Source organism: Elgaria multicarinata, chromosome 1 (assembly GCF_023053635.1).
Source record: "Elgaria multicarinata webbii isolate HBS135686 ecotype San Diego chromosome 1, rElgMul1.1.pri, whole genome shotgun sequence".
NCBI lineage: Eukaryota > Metazoa > Chordata > Lepidosauria > Squamata > Anguidae > Elgaria > Elgaria multicarinata.
In genome coordinates this window covers 210,355,134-210,373,593 of record NC_086171.1, presented here as the reverse complement: position 1 = coordinate 210,373,593, position 18,460 = coordinate 210,355,134, and the positions used below count along the sequence as shown (strand labels likewise).

General features: G+C 53.8%; 2 non-coding genes across 2 annotated transcripts; one reads left to right on the top strand and one right to left on the bottom strand.

Moving 5' to 3' along the window:
• The first annotated feature begins 10,280 nt into the window (after positions 1-10,280).
• Positions 10,281-10,396, top strand: LOC134413470 (U5 spliceosomal RNA). The gene has a single exon (XR_010026483.1). It is a non-coding gene; the product is annotated as a U5 spliceosomal RNA (small nuclear RNA).
• A 4,475-nt stretch (positions 10,397-14,871) lies between these two features.
• LOC134413466 (U5 spliceosomal RNA) lies at positions 14,872-14,987 on the bottom strand. Its single transcript, XR_010026479.1, has one exon. It is a non-coding gene; the product is annotated as a U5 spliceosomal RNA (small nuclear RNA).
• Between the last annotated feature and the right edge of the window lie 3,473 nt (positions 14,988-18,460).

Below are 18,460 nucleotides of genomic sequence, written 5' to 3'. Positions count from 1 at the left end.
ACTGCCATCTTGGCCCTGTGGGGAAGAAGAAGGACCGAGGGGACAGGAGCAGGCAGAAGTAACATCGGGGCCTGCTCCTGCTGGACTCTTCCCTCCCCACAGGGCAAACTGCCATCTTGGCCCTGTAGGGAAGAAGAAGGACCGAGGGGTACAGGAGCAGGCAGAAGTAACATCGAACATCGGGGCCTGCTCCTGCTGGACTCTTTCCCCCCACCACAGGGCAAACTGCCATCTTGGCCCTGTGGGGAAGAAGAAGGACTGAGGGGACAGGAGCAGGCGGAAGTAACATCGGGGCCTGCTCCTGCTGGACTCTTCCCCCCCCCCAAAGGGCAAACTGCCATCTTGGCCCTGTGGGGAAAAAGAAGGACCGAGGGGACAGGAGCAGGCAGAAGTAACATCGGGGCCTGCTCCTGCTGGACTCTTCCCCCCCCCACAGGGCAAACTGCCATCTTGGCCCTGTGGGGAAGAAGAAGGACCGAGGGGACAGGAGCAGGCAGAAGTAACATCGGGGCCTGCTCCTGCTGGACTCTTCCCCCCACACACAGGGCAAGCTGCCATCTTGGCCCTGTGGGGAAGAAGAAGGACCGAGGGGACAGGAGCAGGCAGAAGTAACATCGGGGCCTGCTCCTGCTGGACTCTTCCCCCCCCCCCCCACAGGGCAAACTGCCATCTTGGCCCTGTAGGGAAGAAGAAGGACCGAGGGGACAGGAGCAGGCAGAAGTAACATCGAACATCCGGGCCTGCTCCTGCTGGACTCTTCCCCCCCCCTACAGGGCAAACTGCCATCTTGGCCCTGTGGGGAAGGAGAAGGACCGAGGGGACAGGAGCAGGCAGAAGTAACATCGGGGCCTGCTCCTGCTGGACTCTTCCCCCCCCCCCACAGGGCAAACTGCCATCTTGGCCCTGTGGGGAAGAAGAAGGACCGAGGGGACAGGAGCAGGCAGAAGTAACATCGGGGCCTGCTCCTGCTGGACTCTTCCCCCCCCCACAGGGCAAACTGCCATCTTGGCCCTGTGGGGAAGAAGAAGGACCGAGGGGACAGGAGCAGGCAGAAGTAACATCGAACATCCGGGCCTGCTCCTGCTGGACTCTTCCCCCCCCCCCACAGGGCAAACTGCCATCTTGGCCCTGTGGGGAAGAAGAAGGACTGAGGCGACAGGAGCAGGCAGAAGTAACATCGGGGCCTGCTCCTGCTGGACTCTTTCCCCCCCCACACAGGGCAAACTGCCATCTTGGCCCTGTGGGGAAGAAGAAGGACTGAGGGGACAGGAGCAGGCAGAAGTAACATCGGGGCCTGCTCCTGCTGGACTCTTCACCCCCCCCCCACAGGTCAAACTGCCATCTTGGCCCTGTGGGGAAGAAGAAGGACCGAGGGGACAGGAGCAGGCAGAAGTAACATCGGGGCCTGCTCCTGCTGGACTCTTCCCCCCCCCCACAGGGCAAATTGCCATCTTGGCCCTGTAGGGAAGAAGAAGGACCAAGGGGACAGGAGCAGGCAGAAGTAACATCGAACATCCGGGCCTGCTCCTGCTGGACTCTTCCCCCCCCACAGGGCAAACTGCCATCTTGGCCCTGTGGGGAAGAAGAAGGACCGAGGGGACAGGAGCAGGCAGAAGTAACATCGGGGCCTGCTCCTGCTGGACTCTTCCCCTCCCCACAGGGCAAACTGCCATCTTGGCCCTGTAGGGAAGAAGAAGGACCGAGGGGACAGGAGCAGGCAGAAGTAACATCGAACATCGGGGCCTGCTCCTGCTGGACTCTTTCCCCCCCCCCACAGGGCAAACTGCCATCTTGGCCCTGTGGGGAAGAAGAAGGACTGAGGGGACTGGAGCAGGCAGAAGTAACATCGGGGCCTGCTCCTGCTGGACTCTTCCCCCCCACACACACAGGGCAAACTGCCATCTTGGCCCTGTGGGGAAGAAGAAGGATCGAGGGGACAGGAGCAGGCAGAAGTAACATCGGGGCCTGCTCCTGCTGGACTCTTCCCCCCCCCACAGGGCAAACTGCCATCTTGGCCCTGTGGGGAAGAAGAAGGACCGAGGGGACAGGAGCAGGCAGAAGTAACATCGGGGCCTGCTCCTGCTGGACTCTTCCCCCCCCCACAGGGCAAACTGCCATCTTGGCCCTGTAGGGAAGAAGAAGCACCGAGGGGACAGGAGCAGGCAGAAGTAACATCGAACATCCGGGCCTGCTCCTGCTGGACTCTTCCCCCCCACACAGGGCAAACTGCCATCTTGGCCCTGTGGGGAAGAAGAAGGACCGAGGGGACAGGAGCAGGCAGAAGTAACATCGGGGCCTGCTCCTGCTGGACTCTTCCCCCCCCCCACAGGGCAAACTGCCATCTTGGCCCTGTGGGGAAGAAGAAGGACCGAGGGGACAGGAGCAGGCAGAAGTAACATCGGGGCCTGCTCCTGCTGGACTCTTCCCCCCCCCCCCACAGGGCAAACTGCCATCTTGGCCCTGTAGGGAAGAAGAAGGACCGAGGGGACAGGAGCAGGCAGAAGTAACATCGAACATCCGGGCCTGCTCCTGCTGGACTCTTCCCCCCCCCCACAGGGCAAACTGCCATCTTGGCCCTGTGGGGAAGGAGAAGGACCGAGGGGACAGGAGCAGGCAGAAGTAACATCGGGGCCTGCTCCTGCTGGACTCTCCCCCCCCCACAGGTCAAACTGCCATCTTGGCCCTGTGGGGAAGAAGAAGGACCGAGGGGACAGGAGCAGGCAGAAGTAACATCGGGGCCTGCTCCTGCTAGACTCTTCCCCCCCCCACAGGGCAAACTGCCATCTTGGCCCTGTAGGGAAGAAGAAGGACCGAGGGGACAGGAGCAGGCAGAAGTAACATCGAACATCCGGGCCTGCTCCTGCTGGACTCTTTCCCCCCCCCCACAGGGCAAACTGCCATCTTGGCCCTGTGGGGAAGAAGAAGGACTGAGGCGACAGGAGCAGGCAGAAGTAACATCGGGGCCTGCTCCTGCTGGACTCTTCCCCCCCCCACAGGGCAAACTGCCATCTTGGCCCTGTGGGGAAGAAGAAGGACCGAGGGGACAGGAGCAGGCAGAAGTAACATCGAACATCGGGGCCTGCTCCTGCTGGACTCTTTCCCCCCCCCACAGGGCAAACTGCCATCTTGGCCCTGTGGGGAAGAAGAAGGACTGAGGGGACAGGAGCAGGCAGAAGTAACATCGGGGCCTGCTCCTGCTGGACTCTTCCCCCCCCCCCCCACAGGGCAAACTGCCATCTTGGCCCTGTGGGGAAGAAGAAGGACCGAGGGGACAGGAGCAGGCAGAAGTAACATCGGGGCCTGCTCCTGCTGGACTCTTCCCCCCCCCCACAGGGCAAACTGCCATCTTGGCCCTGTAGGGAAGAAGAAGGACCGAGGGGACAGGAGCAGGCAGAAGTAACATCGAACATCCGGGCCTGCTCCTGCTGGACTCTTCCCCCCCACACAGGGCAAACTGCCATCTTGGCCCTGTGGGGAAGAAGAAGGACCGAGGGGACAGGAGCAGGCAGAAGTAACATCGGGGCCTGCTCCTGCTGGACTCTTCCCCCCCCCCACAGGGCAAACTGCCATCTTGGCCCTGTGGGGAAGAAGAAGGACCGAGGGGACAGGAGCAGGCAGAAGTAACTTCGGGGCCTGCTCCTGCTGGACTCTTCCCCCCCCCCACAGGGCAAACTGCCATCTTGGCCCTGTAGGGAAGAAGAAGGACCGAGGGGACAGGAGCAGGCAGAAGTAACATCGAACATCCGGGCCTGCTCCTGCTGGACTCTTCCCCCCCACACAGGGCAAACTGCCATCTTGGCCCTGTGGGGAAGAAGAAGGACCGAGGGGACAGGAGCAGGCAGAAGTAACATTGGGGCCTGCTCCTGCTGGACTCTTCCCCCCCCCCACAGGGCAAACTGCCATCTTGGCCCTGTGGGGAAGAAGAAGGACCGAGGGGACAGGAGCAGGCAGAAGTAACATCGGGGCCTGCTCCTGCTGGACTCTTCCCCCCCCCCACAGGGCAAACTGCCATCTTGGCCCTGTAGGGAAGAAGAAGGACCAAGGGGACAGGAGCAGGCAGAAGTAACATCGAACATCCGGGCCTGCTCCTGCTGGACTCTTCCCCCCCCCCACAGGGCAAACTGCCATCTTGGCCCTGTGGGGAAGAAGAAGGACCGAGGGGACAGGAGCAGGCAGAAGTAACATCGGGGCCTGCTCCTGCTGGACTCTTCCCCCCCCCACAGGACAAACTGCCATCTTGGCCCTGTAGGAAAGAAGAAGGACCGAGGGGACAGGAGCAGGCAGAAGTAACATCGAACATCCGGACCTGCTCCTGCTGGACTCTTTCCCCCCCCCCCACAGGGCAAACTGCCATCTTGGCCCTGTGGGGAAGAAGAAGGACCGAGGGGACAGGAGCAGGCAGAAGTAACATCGAACATCCGGGCCTGCTCCTGCTGGACTCTTCCCCCCCCCCCCCACAGGGCAAACTGCCATCTTGGCCCAGTGGGGAAGAAGAAGGACTGAGGCGACAGGAGCAGGCAGAAGTAACATCGGGGCTTGCTCCTGCTGGACTCTTTCCCCCCCCACACAGGGCAAACTGCCATCTTGGCCCTGTGGGGAAGAAGAAGGACTGAGGGGACAGGAGCAGGCAGAAGTAACATCGGGGCCTGCTCCTGCTGGACTCTTCACCCCCCCCCACAGGTCAAACTGCCATCTTGGCCCTGTGGGGAAGAAGAAGGACTGAGGGGACAGGAGCAGGCAGAAGTAACATCGGGGCCTGCTCCTGCTGGACTCTTCCCCCCCCCACAGGGCAAACTGCCATCTTGGCCCTGTAGGGAAGAAGAAGGACCAAGGGGACAGGAGCAGGCAGAAGTAACATCGAACATCCGGGCCTGCTCCTGCTGGACTCTTCCCCCCCCACAGGGCAAACTGCCATCTTGGCCCTGTGGGGAAGAAGAAGGACCGAGGGGACAGGAGCAGGCAGAAGTAACATCGGGGCCTGCTCCTGCTGGACTCTTCCCCTCCCCACAGGGCAAACTGCCATCTTGGCCCTGTAGGGAAGAAGAAGGACCGAGGGGACAGGAGCAGGCAGAAGTAACATCGAACATCGGGGCCTGCTCCTGCTGGACTCTTTCCCCCCCCCCACAGGGCAAACTGCCATCTTGGCCCTGTGGGGAAGAAGAAGGACTGAGGGGACTGGAGCAGGCAGAAGTAACATCGGGGCCTGCTCCTGCTGGACTCTTCCCCCCCACACACACAGGGCAAACTGCCATCTTGGCCCTGTGGGGAAGAAGAAGGACCGAGGGGACAGGAGCAGGCAGAAGTAACATCGGGGCCTGCTCCTGCTGGACTCTTCCCCCCCCCCACAGGGCAAACTGCCATCTTGGCCCTGTGGGGAAGAAGAAGGACCGAGGGGACAGGAGCAGGCAGAAGTAACATCGGGGCCTGCTCCTGCTGGACTCTTCTCCCCCCCCCACAGGGCAAACTGCCATCTTGGCCCTGTAGGGAAGAAGAAGCACCGAGGGGACAGGAGCAGGCAGAAGTAACATCGAACATCCGGGCCTGCTCCTGCTGGACTCTTCCCCCCCACACAGGGCAAACTGCCATCTTGGCCCTGTGGGGAAGAAGAAGGACCGAGGGGACAGGAGCAGGCAGAAGTAACATCGGGGCCTGCTCCTGCTGGACTCTTCCCCCCCCCCCACAGGGCAAACTGCCATCTTGGCCCTGTGGGGAAGAAGAAGGACCGAGGGGACAGGAGCAGGCAGAAGTAACATCGGGGCCTGCTCCTGCTGGACTCTTCCCCCCCCCCCACAGGGCAAACTGCCATCTTGGCCCTGTAGGGAAGAAGAAGGACCGAGGGGACAGGAGCAGGCAGAAGTAACATCGAACATCCGGGCCTGCTCCTGCTGGACTCTTCCCCCCCCCCCCACAGGGCAAACTGCCATCTTGGCCCTGTGGGGAAGGAGAAGGACCGAGGGGACAGGAGCAGGCAGAAGTAACATCGGGGCCTGCTCCTGCTGGACTCTCCCCCCCCCCCCCACAGGTCAAACTGCCATCTTGGCCCTGTGGGGAAGAAGAAGGACCGAGGGGACAGGAGCAGGCAGAAGTAACATCGGGGCCTGCTCCTGCTAGACTCTTCCCCCCCCCCACAGGGCAAACTGCCATCTTGGCCCTGTAGGGAAGAAGAAGGACCGAGGGGACAGGAGCAGGCAGAAGTAACATCGAACATCCGGGCCTGCTCCTGCTGGACTCTTCCCCCCCCCCCCACAGGGCAAACTGCCATCTTGGCCCTGTGGGGAAGAAGAAGGACTGAGGCGACAGGAGCAGGCAGAAGTAACATCGGGGCCTGCTCCTGCTGGACTCTTCCCCCCCCCCACAGGGCAAACTGCCATCTTGGCCCTGTGGGGAAGAAGAAGGACCGAGGGGACAGGAGCAGGCAGAAGTAACATCGAACATCGGGGCCTGCTCCTGCTGGACTCTTTCCCCCCCCCCCACAGGGCAAACTGCCATCTTGGCCCTGTGGGGAAGAAGAAGGACTGAGGGGACAGGAGCAGGCAGAAGTAACATCGGGGCCTGCTCCTGCTGGACTCTTCCCCCCCCCCACAGGGCAAACTGCCATCTTGGCCCTGTGGGGAAGAAGAAGGACCGAGGGGACAGGAGCAGGCAGAAGTAACATCGGGGCCTGCTCCTGCTGGACTCTTCCCCCCCCCCACAGGGCAAACTGCCATCTTGGCCCTGTAGGGAAGAAGAAGGACCGAGGGGACAGGAGCAGGCAGAAGTAACATCGAACATCCGGGCCTGCTCCTGCTGGACTCTTCCCCCCCACACAGGGCAAACTGCCATCTTGGCCCTGTGGGGAAGAAGAAGGACCGAGGGGACAGGAGCAGGCAGAAGTAACATCGGGGCCTGCTCCTGCTGGACTCTTCCCCCCCCCCACAGGGCAAACTGCCATCTTGGCCCTGTGGGGAAGAAGAAGGACCGAGGGGACAGGAGCAGGCAGAAGTAACTTCGGGGCCTGCTCCTGCTGGACTCTTCCCCCCCCCACAGGGCAAACTGCCATCTTGGCCCTGTAGGGAAGAAGAAGGACCGAGGGGACAGGAGCAGGCAGAAGTAACATCGAACATCCGGGCCTGCTCCTGCTGGACTCTTCCCCCCCACACAGGGCAAACTGCCATCTTGGCCCTGTGGGGAAGAAGAAGGACCGAGGGGACAGGAGCAGGCAGAAGTAACATTGGGGCCTGCTCCTGCTGGACTCTTCCCCCCCCCACAGGGCAAACTGCCATCTTGGCCCTGTGGGGAAGAAGAAGGACCGAGGGGACAGGAGCAGGCAGAAGTAACATCGGGGCCTGCTCCTGCTGGACTCTTCCCCCCCCCCCCACAGGGCAAACTGCCATCTTGGCCCTGTAGGGAAGAAGAAGGACCGAGGGGACAGGAGCAGGCAGAAGTAACATCGAACATCCGGGCCTGCTCCTGCTGGACTCTTCCCCCCCCCCACAGGGCAAACTGCCATCTTGGCCCTGTAGGGAAGAAGAAGGACCGAGGGGACAGGAGCAGGCAGAAGTAACATCGAACATCCGGGCCTGCTCCTGCTGGACTCTTTCCCCCCCCCCCACAGGGCAAACTGCCATCTTGGCCCTGTGGGGAAGAAGAAGGACTGAGGCGACAGGAGCAGGCAGAAGTAACATCGGGGCCTGCTCCTGCTGGACTCTTCCCCCCCCCCACAGGGCAAACTGCCATCTTGGCCCTGTGGGGAAGAAGAAGGACCGAGGGGACAGGAGCAGGCAGAAGTAACATCGGGGCCTGCTCCTGCTGGACTCTTCCCCCCCCCACAGGGCAAACTGCCATCTTGGCCCTGTGGGGAAGAAGAAGGACCGAGGGGACAGGAGCAGGCAGAAGTAACATCGGGGCCTGCTCCTGCTGGACTCTTCCCCCCCCCCACAGGGCAAACTGCCATCTTGGCCCTGTGGGGAAGAAGAAGGACCGAGGGGACAGGAGCAGGCAGAAGTAACATCGGGGCCTGCTCCTGCTGGACTCTTCCCCCCCCCCCACAGGGCAAACTGCCATCTTGGCCCTGTAGGGAAGAAGAAGGACCGAGGGGACAGGAGCAGGCAGAAGTAACATCGGGGCCTGCTCCTGCTGGACTCTTCCCCCCCCCCCACAGGGCAAACTGCCATCTTGGCCCTGTAGGGAAGAAGAAGGACCGAGGGGACAGGAGCAGGCAGAAGTAACATCGAACATCCGGGCCTGCTCCTGCTGGACTCTTCCCCCCCCCCCACAGGGCAAACTGCCATCTTGGCCCTGTAGGGAAGAAGAAGGACCGAGGGGACAGGAGCAGGCAGAAGTAACATCGAACATCCGGGCCTGCTCCTGCTGGACTCTTTCCCCCCCCCCACAGGGCAAACTGCCATCTTGGCCCTGTGGGGAAGAAGAAGGACTGAGGCGACAGGAGCAGGCAGAAGTAACATCGGGGCCTGCTCCTGCTGGACTCTTCCCCCCCCCCCACAGGGCAAACTGCCATCTTGGCCCTGTGGGGAAGAAGAAGGAGCGAGGGGACAGGAGCAGGCAGAAGTAACATCGGGGCCTGCTCCTGCTGGACTCTTCCCCCCCCCACAGGGCAAACTGCCATCTTGGCCCTGTGGGGAAGAAGAAGGACCGAGGGGACAGGAGCAGGCAGAAGTAACATCGGGGCCTGCTCCTGCTGGACTCTTCCCCCCCCCCACAGGGCAAACTGCCATCTTGGCCCTGTGGGGAAGAAGAAGGACCGAGGGGACAGGAGCAGGCAGAAGTAACATCGGGGCCTGCTCCTGCTGGACTCTTCCCCCCCCCCCACAGGGCAAACTGCCATCTTGGCCCTGTAGGGAAGAAGAAGGACCGAGGGGACAGGAGCAGGCAGAAGTAACATCGAACATCCGGGCCTGCTCCTGCTGGACTCTTCCCCCCCCCACAGGGCAAACTGCCATCTTGGCCCTGTGGGGAAGAAGGACCGAGGGGACAGGAGCAGGCAGAAGTAACATCGGGGCCTGCTCCTGCTGGACTCTTCCCCCCCCCCCACAGGGCAAACTGCCATCTTGGCCCTGTGGGGAAGAAGAAGGACCGAGGGGACAGGAGCAGGCAGAAGTAACATCGAACATCCGGGCCTGCTCCTGCTGGACTCTTCCCCCCCCACAGGGCAAACTGCCATCTTGGCCCTGTGGGGAAGAAGGACCGAGGGGACAGGAGCAGGCAGAAGTAACATCGGGGCCTGCTCCTGCTGGACTCTTCCCCCCCCCCACAGGGCAAACTGCCATCTTGGCCCTGTGGGGAAGAAGAAGGACCGAGGGGACAGGAGTAGGCAGAAGTAACATCGGGGCCTGCTCCTGCTGGACTCTTCCCCCCCCCCCACCACAGGGCAAACTGCCATCTTGGCCCTGTAGGGAAGAAGAAGGACCGAGGGGACAGGAGCAGGCAGAAGTAACATCGAACATCCGGGCCTGCTCCTGCTGGACTCTTCCCCCCCCCACAGGGCAAACTGCCATCTTGGCCCTGTGGGGAAGAAGAAGGACCGAGGGGACAGGAGCAGGCAGAAGTAACATCGGGGCCTGCTCCTGCTGGACTCTCTCTCTCTCTCTCTCTCTCTCTCTCTCTGTTTCTCTCTCCTCCCTCCCTCCCTCCTTGACTCCTTTTCCTTGTGTGTCATGTCTTTGTTAGATTGTAAGCCTGAGGGCAGGGACTGTCTTTTTTCCTAAGTGTAAGCCGCTCTGAGAGCCTTTTTTGGCTGAGGAGGGGGGTATAAGTATGATAAATAAATAAATAAATAAAATAAATAAATATTTGACACAACTCAGAATTACCAAAGACTCATTCTTGCTGTTATAATCTTAATATTTACAACCAGATGAAGGTTTCATTTTTAGAATAGCAACTTTTCAGATTAGTTTTACAGTTATATCAAAAAAATACTGATTTGCTTATACTATTAGAAATACATCATAGATAGATAATTATGAAATTATGCCGCCCCGCTCTCCCCGCCGCCTCCAGCTCACTCAGACGTCACCCACAGCCATAAGCGGGCGGGTCAGAGACCGGTGAGCGGGCTCATTTGCATTTGGCTGACCGTGATGCATTGCGCGGAGGAAAGGCGCGTTTCCTCCGTGGGCTCCGCCGTGTTTTAGTCGGTGCCGGGGCGGGTCCGGCTCTAAAAGCAGCGGCCCAGCGGCGGGCAGCCCGGTCGCAAGGTGGCCCCACTCGAGCGCGCGGGTCACCGTAACCTCAATGGCGGGCGCCGGTATTGGGGCTGGCCTCGTTCGCTTGGCCAAAGCATACTCTGGTTTCTCTTCAGATCGTATAAATCTTTCGCCTTTTACTAAAGATTTCCGTGGAGAGGAACATTTATGAATTTTCAACTAATTTTTTGAGGCTCTGCTTTGGCAGGGCTACCTTTCACTGGTTAAAAAATAGATCTGAATTCATTTTCTCTTTTCATGGTTTACCACTTATTATCTTTTATTTCTTTATTCCTGGTCTGTGAGTTTATCAACGTTATTTTATGATATCACTTATCTAGATTTTATTTATTTCTAACTCTCACCTTTCCCTGCCACCATACAAAACATTTGGAAGGCATAGAGTTGGGGAACCAGTATAAACTCCCCTAACATTTTCCTGTAAAGAACAAACAAACCCAGAATGTTTTATAACTCAAACAGGAAAAGTTCTTTGCCTACTCAGTTGAATTTTAACTTATTTGACTGTTATTTTAACCCTGTATTAGTTTTATATATTTTAATCAGTTTAATGTATTTGTAGCTAATGTTGTCCTCTGCCTCAATCCACAGGGAGAGGTGGGTAAGAAATTATTATTATTATTATTATTAATAGTAGTAATAAATATGAACAGAAGGCTCAATTGATAATGTACACCAAATTACAGAGGAAATAAATATTGCCAATGCATATTCATCACACATAACAATCTGTTCTAATGCCTATACATCAGTTACCTAGGGAGGTGGTGGGCTCTCCCACACTGGAGGCCTTCAAGAGGCAGCTGGACAACCATCTGTCAGGGATGTTTTAAGGTGGATTCCTACATTGAGCAGGGGGTTGGACTCGATGGCCTTGTAGGCCCCTTCCAACTCTACTAGTCCAAGATTCATTTTTAGAATAGCAACTTTTCAGATTAGTTTTACAGTTATATATATAAAAAATACTGATTGGGTTATACTATTAGAAACACATCATAGATAGATAATTATGAAATTATTGCGAAGTGAACTATCTCCAGTTTAATAGGTTAATCATTCATATTTGGACAACTTTTCAGCTGTACTTTATTGGAAGGAGAAAAATAATCTTACAGAAACCTCTGGAATAGCATAACATTGTGAATGGATGAATGGAATTCATTTACCAAAAAATTTAAACAGTTTTATTAAGATACAAAAAGTATCTTAAATAGAAAACTATCTTTAGATAGATTTTTCCTCAAAAAGCATTTTATTTTAAAAAATCTGATTTAAATTTTAAAAATCTGATTTTTTTTATTTATTTATTTTAAATCATTGATTTTTATCCACCCTGGAGGCAGCTGAGACAGGGCAACAGGTTCATATTATGCCCGTACGTTGACATTTGGACTAGCTGCTGGCTTCATAGAATCATAGAATCATAGACTAGTAGAGTTGGAAGGGGCCTACAAGGCCATCGAGTCCAACCCCCTGCTCAATGCAGGAATCCACCCTAAAGCATCCCTGACAGATGCTTGTCCAGATGCTTCTTCCAGACCAAATTTAACATGCTTTGAAAAAAAAAAAATTAAAGCCCTAAGCAACTTGGGGCCAGCAGGTAACCTGAAAGAAAGTCTTCTTCCATATTCACCTATCTGGACCCTACAGTCATCATCTGGGCCCCTCCTCCACATCCTCCCTGAATAATCCTAAGAACATAAGAAGAGCCTTGTTGGATCAGAACAAGGGTCCATCTTGTCCAGCCTTCTGTTCACACAGTGGCCAACCGGCTGCCCATGGTAAACCCACAGGCAGGACATGAACGCAACAGCAGCCTCCTCATTGTGTTCCCTTGCAACTGGCATATATAGGCCTAGAATCATAGAATAGTAGAGTTGGAAGGGGCCCATAAGGCCATCGAGTCCAACCCCCTGCTCAATGCAGGAATCCACCTTAATGCATCCCTATCGGATAGCTGTCCAGCTGCATCCTGAATGCCTTAAACATCTCCTGAAGACATACCTTTTTACACAGGCTTCCCCTGGTCTTTAATGTAGCTGGTTTTATATTGCTTATTAAACTTTTAATGTTTTAAATTTATACTTGTGTTTTATGTTTTTTTAATTGTGCACTGCCCAGGGAGCTTCAGCTGATAGGCAGTATAAAAATGCAATAAATAAATAAATAAATAAATAAATAAATAAAATGCATCTGGACATACTTGCCTCTGATACAGGAGAGAACACACAGCCATGAGGACTAGCAGCCATTGAGAGCCTTCTCTAGTTCTGCCAATTCCTGAGAAAGTAGAAAAAATCTATTTTCAAGTCACCCAGAGATCTATCAATAGCTCTAGAACTACCTTCTGCCTTCTCTGTCTTTTTACAGACTTCACAGAAAGCAGCGCATGAAATAAAACCTGGAGAGAAAAGTGCACTGCAACTCTATGTAAGGCTGCAATCCTATACACACTTACCTGGAAGTAAGTTAATTTTTGTGAACCGCCCAGAGAGCTTCGGCTATTGGGCGGTATAAAAGTGTAATAAATAAATAAATAAATAAGACACTTTGAACTCAATGGTGCTTACTTCTGAGTAGACTTGCCTAGCATAGCTCCGTGATGTTATTTTTAAACCAGAAAAGGACTGTTCAAAAAAGCAAGACCTCCCACTCTGCCCCGCCAAAAAACAACACCTTAGCACTTATAAATGTTAACCTCCATGGCAATCCAAATAAATGAATCTTTAGTCAAAGGCAAACAATTGCCCAGCACGAAGGTTTTACAATTTATTTATTTATATTTATTTATTGAATGTATATACCGCCCCATAACCGAAGCTCTCTGGGTTGTTTACGAAATTTAAAACAGGGAACATGAAAAAGTATACAAATTTAAAACCATCAAAATATAAAAACAAGTGTAAAACAGTATCCATTTTAAACAATGACAGTTCTGGGGTCCATTAAAAAACAAACTTAGCATATGTTGTTAAATGTTGTTAAATGCCTGGGAGAAAAGAAAGGTGTTGACCTGGCGCCGAAAAGATAACAATATTTATTTATTTATTTATTTATTTATTTATTTATTATATTTTTATACCGCCCAATAGCCAAAGCTCTCTGGTGCCAGGCAAGACTCATCAGGGAGCTCATTCCAGAACTGGGGGGCCACCACTGAAAAGGCCCTCTCCCTTGTTGCCATCCTCCAAGCTTCCCTCGGAGCAGGCATTTGGAGGAGGACCTTAGATGTTGAGCGCAGTGTACGGGTAGATTCATGTCGGGAGAGGCGTTCCGTCAGGTATTGTAGTCCCAAGCCGTGTAAGACTTTATAGGTTAAAACCAGCACCTTGAATTGGGCTCGGAACGTATAGGCAGCCAATGCAAGCGGGCCAGAATCGGTCTTATATGTTCGAACCTTCTGGTTCCGGTTATCAATCTGGCCACTGCATTTTGCACAAGCTGCAGCTTCCGAACCGTCTTCAAAGGCTGCCCCACGTAGAGTGTGTTGCAGTAATCTAATTTGGAGGACGACTGAAGCCAGGTTATCCCTGTCCAGATAGGGGCGTAGCTGGGCTGCCAAACGGAGTTGGTAGAAGGCACTCCGTGCCACCGAGGCCACCTGGACCTCAAATGACAGAGATGGTTCTAGGAGAACCCCCAAGCCTTGAACCTGCTCCTTCAGGGAGAGGGCAACCCCATTGGACTTGACTGGACAATGACATTTGGACTTGACCAGTTCCCACCAGTTTTTAAGCAGATTTTAATTCTCTTAATTTTAACATACATTTTACTGTTCTAACTCTGTATTTTAACCTTATTTCAATTTTTGCTGCGTGGTTTTATCCTGGTTGTGCTTTTTATACTGTATTTTTGTATTTGTGTTTTTAAACTGTTGGTTGTTTTATTATGGTTTTAATTTTTGTGAACCGCCCAGAAAGCTTCGGCTATTGGGCGGTATATAAAAATGTAATAAATAAATAAATAAATAAATAAAAGGGGCAGAGGAAGAAAAGTTCTGGCCTTTACCAGGGACAGACTGAATCATTCTTTGCATTCTTCTTGTAGTTACAAACATACATCCTGTTTTTTACACCCCACACGATGACACCAACATTGGCTTAAAATTCAGCTGCAGTAAAATAAGGGTTATAAAAGTAACCCTCCCAATCCCCTTTCCTTTTGTGTCCTGTCTTTTAGATTGTAAGCCTGTGGGCAGGGACTGTCAAGAAATACTTTTGTAAGCCGCCGTGAGAGCCTTTTTTGGCTGAATGGCGGCATAAAAATCCTTAAATAAATAAATAAATAAATAATAAAAGTATTACTTAAAATGTAAAACAAGAGTACCAAAAGCAGTGTTCCATGTGAGTTCTTCTACATGCCTAACAACTAAACAAGGCAAATGAACAGCTATTGTTTTTCTGTTTTTTAAAAGGAAAATGTTAGCCTTGTTCATACTAAGCTATGTACAGCACCATGTACATCGATGGTGCTAGATAAATAAAATTATAATCTGAGACAACCCAACCTGCTGTCCTCCAGAGGTTTTTCACTACAACACCCAGCATCCCTAACCTTGCACATTCAGCAAGGGAGTGAAGGGAATTGGAAGGGAAAAACTTCTAAAAACATGAACGTAAAATAAACAAAATTAAAAGTTTTATCTGTTTTTTAACCAGTGAAAGGTAGCCCTGCCGAAGCAGAGCCTCAAAAAATTAGTTGAAAACTCATAAATGTTCCTCTCCACGGAAATCTTTAGTAAAAGGCGAAAGATTTATACGATCTGAAGAGAAACCAGAGTATGCTTTGGCCAACCGAACGAGGCCAGCCCCAATACCGGCGCCCGCCACTGAGGTTACGGTGACCCGCGCGCTCGAGCGGGGCCACCTTGCGACCGGGCTGCCCGCCGCTGGGCCGCTGCGTTTAGAGCCGGACCCGCCCCGGCACCGACTAAAACACGGCGGAGCCCACGGAGGAAACGCGCCTTTCCTCCGCGCGATGCATCACGGTCAGCCAAATGCAAATGAGCCCGCTCACCGGTCTCTGACCCGCCCGCTTATGGCCGTCGGTGACGTCGGAGCGAACTGGAAGCGGCGGGGAGAGCGGGGCGCGTCTTGCGTCCTCTGCCGGCGGCAGCCCGCATTGCAGCCGCGCAGCGCCGTCGCCTGGGTGCATAATTTGGGGAAATGCGGTCGGCGGGGCGGGCGGAGGCAGCGCTCGGGCTTCCCGGGCTGGCTGCTGCTGGAAAGACCTTGTTGCACGCGCACGCGAGTGCACCCCCATCCATGTTAGCTCTTTGGGAGGCTCCGACAGTCTCGTACTAGCAGCGCTCTGCACGCGCTCAGAAGCATTCTGCTCGTGTATCGTTCTGGGTCAGCATCCCCAGCAGAATCCGGAGCGAACGCAGAGCCGTCGGAGACACACAACGGGTCTCGAAAGCCTTTTATTCTGGAAAGAAGTGCGACTAGTGGTTGAGTGGGGGATGCGCTCTGTACGTGGCCAGAGGCACCTTCGTCAAACCGCAAGAACGCTGCTGGGTCGGTCGGACTGATTCCAATATAGCCGCCGCTGCCAGATGTTTCTGGGAAGATCAGGGGTGGCGGCAGCCGACAGAAAGCTCTGGCGTGGGCTGGTCCATGAAGTCACGAAGAGTCGGAAACGACTGAACGAATAAACAACAACAAAGGACACACCTGTTCTTGTCGTCCAGCATCATCTGGCATTCTCAGGTAGCCTGGTTTGGGCGATGGAGGTTCGTAACTCTGAGCCTGGCTTTTAAAGGAGTCTCCTTTAATCCTTTCATTGGACTCTGAGGTTTTGTCCTGCCAGACGGCATAGCCACGTGCCCTGAATGGTTGCTCCCCTGAAGAAGCGGAGGCGAGTGTATTCTACACATGCTCAGAGGCCCTCTCTTTAGTAACTCCTCAAACGTTCAGCTTCGGATCACTGCTTAAACTCTAACTTCTTAAACTTCTGGAAGCAGAAGAAGCAAATGAGAGGCCAAACCACTATTTTGAGCCCAAGGAATGGACGGGCAGGAGGGGAGAGTCGATGCAAAAAGTCTGGTGTGTGTGAGTGTGGACGGAATAGGACGCTCTTCCATACCAGCGTTGCAGCTGCTCCATGCGAATCTCTTCATGGCGCGCCCGTTTACTCAGAAATAAATTCCGGTGACGCTAAGGGGTCTTATGCCCAGGTAAAATTGCGTCGGATGGTACGTTGGCAATCCGATTCTATGCAACTCGGAGTCGGGAGTAAGTTCAGTGGACTTTACTCCAAAGTGGGGAGCGGCGGGCAGGGCTAGATGGGCCCAAACTTTGATCCCAAACCCAGGGGTTCGGCACGCTGAACTCTGCGCAGGCGCGGAGTGTCCCTTCCAGAGTTTCCTGCTGCGGCGCGTGGGGAAGCAGCGATGGGGCCGAATTGGTTTGTTACAATGGCCGCAAAGCAAAGAGGTGGGTGGGAGGAATCCTATGCATGTTTACATAGGGGGGTAGTCCTACAACTCCCAGCATTCCCCAGCCAGGGGATGCTGGGAGTTGAAGGACTTTTTCTAAACTTGCTCAGGATTGCGCCCTTAATTACCCATTCCTACTCACGCTGCTGCTGCTCCTACTACTACTACCACAGCAGCAATCAACTCCCCCCCAACACACACGCTGCATTTCCCTTTTCAAAGCGCGGTATCGCCCTCCCCACACAATAACTGGGTTAATTTGGAGCCTGGAGGGTTTGGATTTCCAGGCCAAATGAAAAAAGTCTCCCAGACAGAACACATCTCAGACTCAGGTGTGTGCTCGCAAATTTCGTCTAGCACTTGCTTTGTTGATGAAGAGTCCTGGGGAACTCTGAAACTTGCACATTTTTGTGGACTTTGGGTTGGTTTTAACAAAGGTATTCGTCTCACGGATCAGCGCCGCTGAATTGAATTAAAAGGGGCGCGTGGGCGTGTGAATGAGATTTCTGCTAGTGCAAGAAAGCAAACGAAATGAGTGTGTGTGTGTTAGGCAATCCTAGTTTTCAATTGGCCTGCAGCCGTGCCAATCAGCAGAAAGGAGGCGGGCACAGAGACTCTGGGCAAGTTATTGCGTGGCTAGTCAGGGCTCCTGGCCAAAAAGAAAAGGTAGCCCCCCCTAAGCCGTGGGTGACGCTCACAATTTCCTTGCTTTCTGTTGCTGGCTTTGCGGGGTTCGGAGGAGGTGGCTGGCAGTCCTATAGAACTGGCTTGTTCGCCCCGGATGGACCCCTAAGTAGCCAAAACTGCACCACCCCTACTCGGGCGGGAAGCAGCAGCAGGATCAGGTTAGACCTAAGGTTTGCAGAAATATAAAAAAACTTTAAAGCGGGGGTGGGGGAGGCTGAAGAGAATGCAATGGAATATCCTGGAAAAGGACGCAGGAGGCAGGCTGGAACCCTGAAGAGGAGCACTTGGCACTGCAACATTTTGTTGCAAGCCCCACTCTTACCACTTTTTGCTGCAACCCCTTGGGATGTGGGTTTTTTGGGGTGGGTGGGGGGACTTCTTTACCTAGAAATCCCAAACGCCCACCAACAGAAAGCCAGGTGGGGGTAACGCCTATCGTAGCATTTTAAAAACACGATTTCACAGCCCTGATGGTTGTAGAGAAGGATGTGTGTAGTCTTCCGCTTTTACAGACCTGTGATGGGGCTTCAGCACAGATATGTATTTTGAGACTACTACTAGTAGTAGTACAGTCTATTTAGTGGTTATGCTGCCCATCTTAGATTAGGTTGCTGCAACCCAGTAATGGATCCACGCACATTAGCCAAAGATCAATGTAACTCTGGATTAGTTTGCAGATGATTGAGCAATTCTATGCACATTTAGACAGAAAAAAGAATGCTGTGAGTTGTAGGGCTTTTTTTCCTGTCTAAACATGTATAGGAGCGAGTCCTTAACTGCAATGAGTTTTTCCTAGTGCTCCTCTGCCCGCTGTCCTGCAGTATGGGAATAATTCAAGCAATGGAGTATACTGCAGCGGATTTGTATAACCAGATTAAAAGTAAACTAGAAGCCTGCAGTCAAAGAATTGGTTGGTTTATCCCGGTCAATATACAACCCCTTTGCAATGTGTTGGCAGTATTGCGGATGGTGAGTTGAGACGAAGGGTGCTTCCAGATGAAGGGTTCCTGATCCAACAGCATTGTGCAACTAATCACATGTTTTCCTCCTTAATGTACCCCACTCCCCAGGTTTAAAAGAAAACGTTGGAGGAAGTGGTGGGAAAACATGGGAGAGATACAAATTGAAATGA